This window comes from Hakea prostrata, chromosome 3 (genome assembly GCF_041222555.1).
Source record: "Hakea prostrata isolate BN-2017 chromosome 3, UWA_Hpros_2, whole genome shotgun sequence".
Classification (NCBI taxonomy): domain Eukaryota; kingdom Viridiplantae; phylum Streptophyta; class Magnoliopsida; order Proteales; family Proteaceae; genus Hakea; species Hakea prostrata.
In genome coordinates, this window is record NC_142602.1 from 28,979,696 (window position 1) to 28,989,212 (window position 9,517).

The window sequence follows — 9,517 nt, forward strand, 5'->3', positions numbered from 1 at the left end:
AAAAAAAAAACTGTTTGAATTTAAAAACAGTTTTAAGTTATAGAAGTTTATTTTTTGTTGTGCATCTATTTGAAATATTGTTGATGTCATATTTAATAGAGTTCTTTGTGTGTGGGTCTTCTGAGTAGAGTATAAATTAATATTGGGTCTCATCAGTGCAATATATTACATTAGGGTTTTAACAAGAGTAACACTGTCACCCATTGTTAAGTATTTTTGAATTTCAAATCTGGAAGACCGAAATTTCCTGAGATTCTTTAATGATGGATGGAGGAATTGATTTTGTCTGTGTTTTCTCTTTGTTCTTATACTGAGCAAATATCCATTCCCCTCCTAATGTTTGCTTCGGTTAGCTTAAAAAAAAGAATAGGAAAAGGGCTCAAATGGTCGAACCATGTTGGGTTGGAGATCCAAATCCATCACTCTTAAAATTTATTCCCAGTAACAGATTTAGAACCCCAAAATCTTTCTTTTTTTTTTTTTGATCATAAGAAAATATAAATTACTAAAAGTAGTTAGAGCTGTTACAGCTTCTTATCCGGATTGGTCTATCTGCCGGATAATTATGGAAAGAAATTAACCTATTGCTATCTGTGTCCGTAGTTAAATTCTTTAGAAGGGTGGGGGATTTAAAATTACAGACCGATATAGTGTTTATTTCTATTAGAATTCTAGCCAAAATTGGAGTATGAATGATTGGCCATGTGGATTGATCTGGTTTGGATAGTAGTTGCACTAATTTTAAACAATTTACCGAAAAACAATTTTAACATGCCATCATCGTGCTGATCTAGCAGAGTACTATATCTAAGAACGGTAATAACTCAGGAGAGGGAGATGGAGCTTCTAACTTGGAAATCGAAGCCCTCGTCTTCATGTAAGTATTTGAGTCATCTTCCATTGCAACAAGATGGCTTGTTGTCAAGGCAATATAGATTCTTGCATTTGGGAAGACCATAACTTGTATTGCAAAAGGAAGATGAAACTAGGTAAGATACAAGGTCCTGATGAAATTTCAATAGAAATATGGAAGAGTTTAGAAACCTGCAGGTTAGTTTGGTTGACTAAGATTATGAGTACAGGGAAAATGTTAGATGAATGGAGGAGAAGCATCGTGGTTTTAATTTACAAAAATAAATGAGATATTCAAAATTGTAATAACTATAGGGGCATTAAACTGAGGAGTCATACTATGAAATTATGGGAGAGAGTAATTGAAATTCGTTTGAGACACTTAACCACAATTACAAAGAACCAATTTGGGTTTATGTTGGAAAGGTTTACAACATAAGTTATTAACCTAATTAGGAGACTTATAAAACGTATAGTGAGTGTAAGAAAGACCTTCATATGGTACTTATTGACCTAGAAAAAGCTTATGTTAGAGTTACTAAAGCGTTAATTTGGCAAATATTAGAAAAAAGAAGTGTTGTAAATAAATGTATAAACACAATTAATGATATGTAAGATGGTTGAGTGACAAGTGTAAGAATAATGGGGAGACAATAATGAATTCTCAATTCCAGTTAGGCTACAGTTGGGCTATATCAACGATTAACTTTAAGTCCATATTTATTTGCTCTTGTAATGGATGAATTAATCAAAGACATTCAAGACAAGGTCCCTTAGCGTATGTTTTTTGCTGATGATGTTGTATTGATAGATGAGGTTTAGGTGGAGATTAATACCAAGTTAGAATTATGGAGAGCAGCTTTAGAACCAAGAGGCTTTAAATTAAGTAGAACAAATACATAATATCTAATTTGTAACTTTAGTCATGATCGGGTAGACGATGAGGTGGTAAAACTTGAATATAAGAAGATTCCTCAGAGTGATTCTTTTTAGGTACCTAGATTCAATCATATAAAAAAGAGATGATATACAAGATGATGTTTCCTAAAGAATTAAAATAGGGCGGATGAAGTAGGGAGGTGCGTTTGGAGTCTTGTGTGATCAGCGTGTTCCATTAAAGCTTAAAAGAAAATTCTTTAGGACCATCGTTTAACTAGCTATGATGTACGGCGCAGAGTGTTGAACTATTAAAATGAATCATATAGATAAACTCAATGTAACATAAAGGAGGATGCTAAGATGGATGAGTGGCAAAATTAGGAAGGATAAGACAATGAATGATCATATTAGAGTTGGTCTGGGAGTTGCTTCCATAAGTGATAAGTTTCAGAAAGTCGTTTGAGGTGGCACGACCATGTTCAACGGAGACTTATAAAATGCTCCTATACGGAGAAGTGATATAATCTAGATTGAAGGAACTAAAAGAGCTAAGGATAGACCTAAGATAACCTTAAGAGAAGTGGTGAGAAAGGATATGCATATCTTAGGCCTTATATTTAGCATGACCTCAAATAGAACTGATTGGAAGGCAAGAATCCATCTAGCCAACCCGATTTAGTTGCGACAAGGCTTATTGTTTGTTGTTGTTGTATAACTTGTATTGCAAAAATGGGGAGAACAGGTCCATATGTTGTCAAAATGGGAGTGATTCAATGGTGTATTTTAGGTGACTAGAGGAGAGATGATAGAAATCGATGTTGGACTCAGCAATAGCAAAGAGACCTAATCTTCTTCAGCATAACTGATCAAGGGCTGATTGGTTTCTAGAGGCCCTAAGAGTTTCGAGTGTGGAAGAGAGTGATTGTTTTTTTTTTTGGTCCAGAACTAAAAGCATATCATTAAGTAAAAGAGTGTAAGCCAGGAGATCTGGACAATAAAGAGACATCAACCATAAATAAAGGTGGGACATTCCATCATGAACGAGAAAGGGAAAGACGACAAGCTCCCTTAGCAAGAAAATCTGCAAAACCATTACTAGTCCTAGGAACAAAATTGAAGATAACTAAATTAAAACTCATGACAATCTGCTGAATCTCAGAAATAAGACTAATACTAGACCAATCTAAGGAAGCACTAAATCCTTGAAGTCCCAAAAGTGCCAAAATTAAACCATCTCTCACAGCCAGAAGTTCCATCAATGAAGCTGAGGGGCCAAACCCATTGGTACATTGTGCGGTGACAAAAGATCCATTGGCGTCCCATAGAATGCAGCTCCTCCCTCCCTTTCTTGTGTTGCTCTCCCAAGCACCATACACAAAAACTTGAAAACAACAAACATCTCCTAAGTGGTTTGCAACGGAAAGTGTTTGCTGATGATCTGGAACCTGAGAAGCATTTAAGAAATTTTGGATATCTGCAAATAAGAAAGAGAAGAGATTCATCGTGTAATGAATGGAAGCATCTATACCACGAAAGATAGTTGCATTCCTAGTATTCCAAATACACCAAATCAAAGCACTCCAGATTTGGTTTACTCGGTACATATCTCCACAACCCTTAAATTTTGATTGAATAAAAGCCATCCAATCATGAAAATGGTCACCTCTAAACTCATCCACATTAATGCGAAGAGGAGAAAGTTCCCAACAACGCTTTGCATGGGGACAAAATAATAGAGCATGACCCACATTTTCAACATTATGACCACATATCAAACATAATGGAGCCAGAGTAGATTTTCTAGCAAATAAAGAACTACCAATTGCAATTGCCTCATGAGAGGTTCTCCAAATAAAATGTTTGATCTTAGGGAGGGTGGGAATATGCCAAATTTGATTCCAAAAAATAGAATGGGTAGATGATGAAGCAGTATCACCATGAGCATTTGCCATAACCAAACATTGGTAATATGCAGATTTAACCGAAAACTTACCATTTCTATTTTTGTACCAAATCCAAGAATCATTAGTAATTATAAAGACAAGAGAGGGATGGTAAGAATGGCTTTTACCTCAATGGGGTTAAAGAGGGATTGGATAAGGGGGATGTCCCATTCTGTTTCTTCCCATTTAATTAACTCTCCCACCCATGTTGTAAGAGGAGAGCTACTTATGCCCATAAATGGAAGAGAGGGCAACCAAGGATCCTTATAAATGTGTGTGTTGGCCCCACTGCCAATATGTCTAACTAATCCATGCTTAAGAATATCTTTGCTTGTAAGGATACTACGCCAACCCCATGAACAAGAAGAAGGGGGTCTACAGTCAAGGAAAGAGGTGTCCTTTATGTATTTTGCATGCATAACTTGCGCCCACAAGGAGTCAGGGTTTGTGAGCAAATGCCAGCTTTGCTTAGCCAACAGAGCCTTATTGAAACATTGAACATCCCGAAAACCCAAATCCCCCTCCCTTTTCACTTTGCATAAAGTTTTCCATTTTACCCAAAAAATACCTTTCCCATGATTGTCCTTCTACCAAAATTGCTGGATTTTCTGATTCATTTGTTGGCATAATTCATTTGGAATGAGAAAGCAAGACATTGCATAAACTGGGAGTGAAAAAGCAACCGCTTTAATCAAAGTTTCTTTCCTCGCTAGGGAAAGAAGTTTTCCCTTCCAACTTGATAACTTTGAGGCAAGTCTATCAAGGATAAAAGAGAAAGTTTGTATTTTAGACTTGCCAATAGATGAGGGAAGACCAAGATAAGTACCATGGGATTGGACTTCTTTGATATCCAAAGCTAATACAATGTCACTCCTAGTGTCCTGGGGAGTCCTAGAGCTAAAAAGAATAGTAGATTTATCAGGGTTGATGTGTAGTCCTGAAACTAGCTCAAAATCTTGAAGGAGGACATTTATCCGAGAAGCATTAGATATGGAGGTAGGGGAGAAAAGCATGTAGTCATCGGCAAAAAAAAGATGATTAAGTTCCAGCGCACCACAAGCAATTTTAATGCCTGGGAGTCTTGGAATCCCTCTATTGGAAGTGAGTCTTTGGGATAGAGTCTCATGACATAAGATGAAGAGGTAAGGACTAAGGGGACAACCTTGACAAATACCTCTTTGGGGGACAATTTTCTTGGAAAGGGCACCATTTATCTTGATCTGGTATTCCACTGTGGTAACACATTGCATCACCCACTGAACCCACTAATCAGCGAAACCAAGGTGTCTCAATGTATGTTCAATAAAAGACCACTCTAATTTGTCATAGGCCTTGCACAGGTCAAGTTTCAGAGCCATTAATCTAGAAGTAGATTTTGATTTTTTGAGAAAATACAAATATTCATGGGCAAGATATATATTATCTGAGATGGCTTGACCTGGAACGAAGGCACTCAGAGTCTGGCTAATGATGGACTTGAGAATAGGTTTGAGACGATTAGCGAGACATTTGGCTATGACTTTATAAGGAGTGGTGCAAAGACTGATAGAACGAAAATGAGAGACCTCCTGGGGGTGCCCCCTTTTGGGGATGAGAGAGGTAATTGTCTTGTTTAGGCTTCGAAGCATATAACCCCCGTTGAAAAAGTGTTGGACCCCATGAACAAAATCTAACCCAAGCCTATCCCAATGTTTCTGAAAGAAACGAGCTGGGAGACCATCAAAACCCGAGGCTTTGGTGCCTTTCATTTGAAAAAGGGTATTTTTGATTTCATCACTTGAGAAAGGGGAACAGAGGTAGAGTTATTTAAAGTTGTAATGCATGGAGATGTACTAGAGAGAAATTCCTGGGGGGAAATTGGAGAAGATGTGGAGAAAATGGTTAAAAAATTAGAGCAAATTTCAGTGTGAATTTGAGATTCCTCAATTAGCCAATGACCATAGCTGTCTTTGAGTTTGGTGATAGAGTTTTCCTGGTCCTATTGGTGATGAAAGCATGGAAAAACTTGGTGTTCCTATCACCCTCTTGAAGCCAAAGAACCCTAGACCTTTGACACCAAAATTTCTCCTCTGCTAAGAGTTGTTTTTCAATTTCCTTTTTGAGAGAGTGATTGTTTGAGGCTTGGAAGGAAAGATTGAGTAAATTCTGAATCATTATCCATCATAATCCCACCTGTAGGTCTCTTCTCTGAGCTCCACCATCGAATTGTTGGATGGCATTTCCGTAACTATGTAGTAAATAATCTCGTAACATAAACCAAACAAAATCGGTTTTGGAGAACAAGAAAATGACTAGTCATTCCCAACTTGGTTTAGAAAAGTCCAATCAATCCTTAATTGCAACCCCAAATTAATCCATTGGATATGCCAATTCATTCTAATGACCTCATAAATGTTTCGGCCATAAAGAAAATCGTTTTACAGCAAAGTAATCCGATATGTTAACCATTACTATTTTCTTCTCTAGTGGAAAATAGCCGCGTGAGCCTCTCACGCTTGGCTTTCTCTCTCATTCTTTCTCCTTGGATGAATATTCTCTCTCTTCCTCTTATTGTGAGGGAAGGGTATTACATTTTCAAATATAGAGAAGTTATTTCAAGCATGCAAAAAGAGATACATGAAATACTGAACAGTGGATCCTCTCTTGGAGGGGTCTTCCAATGATTTCTTCAATGAGTCATAAGTTTCAACGACGTGAAATGTGCTAATTCGACGATTAGGGTAAATTTAATGAATACATGTCGATTTGAATATTGTACATAACTAACTGTCGAAGGGTTGTTTAGTCGGCAATGATCGACACATCTCAATAAAAAAGTCACGGGTTCAACGCTCTATATGGTATATATAATAGTCTCCATTCCCTAATATAAATCTTATTAATTTAAAAAAGAATAATATACGTAATTGAATTCTATAACTTATTAGACACTCATTGTGCACTTATTGGGTCATCTTCAAACCAGTCACAAAGATTGAGGGGCCTATAGGCTCTAGGGGGAGAAGGTATGGATGGAGATTTGAATTCAAGATTTCCTTGGTTTTATTGCCTTTGCATAGACACGTCTACGGTAAATATCATTGAATAGAATCCAAGTTTCCAAGTTTTGATCCTATACGGTAAATATATTTTCATGTATGTCTTAATTTTTCTGTATAATTTTTTACAGTATATATAACCCTCTGATCTATATTTGCTTGAATGTTAATTCCAACAAAAGGCAAGGACCACCACAAAGTGTGATTTGGTAAACCGTGTGCTTGACTTTTGCTGATTAAACCTCTTAGGAGAGTCTATGTGGTCTCTATTCTTATCCATTCTTACCCTTTGCTTCCAAAGATACTATTCTGGTACACTTGTTTGTGTGTATTTGCTCCTTTCTTTTTCTTTCTTTCTCCCTAACTCACCTATCTCAAATGAAAGATGGGTATATGGGATACCTTACCGCCTCTTTCTTGACTTCAGAAAAGCACTTAAGAAGCTGACCCAAATTCTTCACAAAACAGAGTCATTGCCAACTTTTGGTCATACAGGAAAGAAAGCTACATTCCCCTACCACCACCACTTTCACTCTTTTGTTCTGACTTCTAACCTTCTATCACTTTCCCACTTAGGGTTTTGAAAACATCTTCCCTCTTTATGCTTCAGAGAGTGGCTAGCACATCAAATCTTTCCTCTTTATGCTGAATATAGTGGGAGAACCACTTCATGTGGGTAAATTTGTCATCAACATCATAGTCAGCATCATCTTCTTTCTCACCCAAATTATTGTTTGGAATGAATGGAAAGATATTTAATTAAAAAAGAATGATTTAGCTTATGTGATACCCACAAACAATGTTTTAGGGATTTTTTTAATAAAAATAAAAGATATGATTGATTTGCATTAAAGGTAAAAAGATCACATCACAGAGTTCACACTTGGAGCTTACTACATCATGAAGTGACTCAACAACTGGATAAAGATAAGAGAAGCTTGAGAGAAGTACATAACACATGGAAAAAGGGTTTTTCTTTTTTCCCATTTGAGAATGAAATGAACTTATTGCTTCCCCTCATATATGAGTTGCACTAGTGGAGGGTGGAGACTCAGTTTTGTAATTTATGGGTCAGGTTTACTAAGTTAGACTTCATAAAGGAAGTTTGAGTCTGAAACCCATCACACAAAGTATACTTTTCAAGTATGAGTTGCTCTTATAAGTCTTTAAAGCAATATAATCCAAGCATTAGGGTTTTTCATGTTGAAAATTGGACAGAATGAGGATGATCTTGACAGAATCCAGTTTTTAAAACTTTGGCAATATAGGGATGGTAGAGTGGTAAGATCCATACTTTTTAGTGGAGAGGTCATGGTTTGACCCTTGCGGACGACAAAGCTCCCTCTGAGGATGTAATTGAGGTGCATGTAAGTTAGTCCAGATGAACCTCATACACCAACAAAAGAGAAGATCAAAATGGATGTTCCAATACTAGAATGATCGTTATCCAAGCAATAAAAGTATAATTTGAGAATTGAGAATTGAGATTTTTTTTATATCAATTTTCATGCTCATCCTTTGACAATGAAATCATTCTCATTTGTGTGTTTGGTATCTATTCTAGAACCTATTTTTATTTAAAGAACAAATTGCAAAATCCATCAAGATAAAACTTTAAACATGCTTATGAAGTAAATCCTTTTTTATACAAGTAGATCAAGTAAATTTTCCAAAATATAAGCAAGGCTAACCGAATCGAATGCTATAAGGACATCCAAGACATTAATAAGCGATCCTATGAAATATCAGATTATTCATTGATAATTGTCACTTTTTTACATTTTTTATTATGGAGATTTCTAATATCTAGAATTTCAAATTATAGCTTTCAAATCTTTGGAGTCATAATTTATAAAATTAAATGTTTGGTTGTGGATGATCTATTTTTAAAGGAAAAATATTTGATCGATGATTTTCGTGACTGTCCAGATATTATCCGATCCAGATTTAAGCAATTACTCCTAAATCGAATCCGTTTTAGTGTAAAGGTGAATCCAGATTTCATGAATCTAGATATTTTTACAATCAAAAGAAAATTTCGGATTCGGGATACCTTTAAAAAATCTAATGGAGTTATTATTGTGCGAATTGAGGCGAGATTTTAGGCTATCCATTTACTGGTCTACTTTAAACATACTTATGATATATAAATATTTTTTTTTTATACAAGTAGATCAAGAAATTTTAATTTTCCAAAGTATAAGCACGGCTTAACGGTAATACTATAAAGCACAAGACATTAAAAGCAATTTATGAATTATGAGATTATCCAACCATACTTAACGGAATTTATTATAATGGAGTTTATTATTGTGCAAATTGAGGAGAGATTTTAGGTGTCTTTGCCAATTTGATACATTCTTGGGACGTCTATGATTTTCAGACAATTTTGGTTGCCCTTAAAAGTTTCCTTCAAAACAAATATTATTTTAGTCTCGAGTTCAAAGTACGGCATCATTTTATTCTATTTTATTATTAGAAGCTGGTTCGAGAATGAACATTGACACAAAAAAGACCTTGAGGTTGAGCGCAAAAGGTCTAGAAAGATATTAGTATATATTAATCTTGGGTTCTTTGTAAAACCATTAGTTTCTTGAGACAATAATTATTGTTAAGGAATTAATCAATGAAAGATACTCTTAATTAGTCATTGCTTACTCTAATAATTGAGGGTTTAGGTTGAAGGTCAAATTGGCACAAAATAGATTTCATTTAAGTAGGTATGATCCTCATGAGACCTAAATATTGAAAACATAATATAAAAACTTTTTGTAAAAAAAATTCAGATGATATAGCAAATTCTTC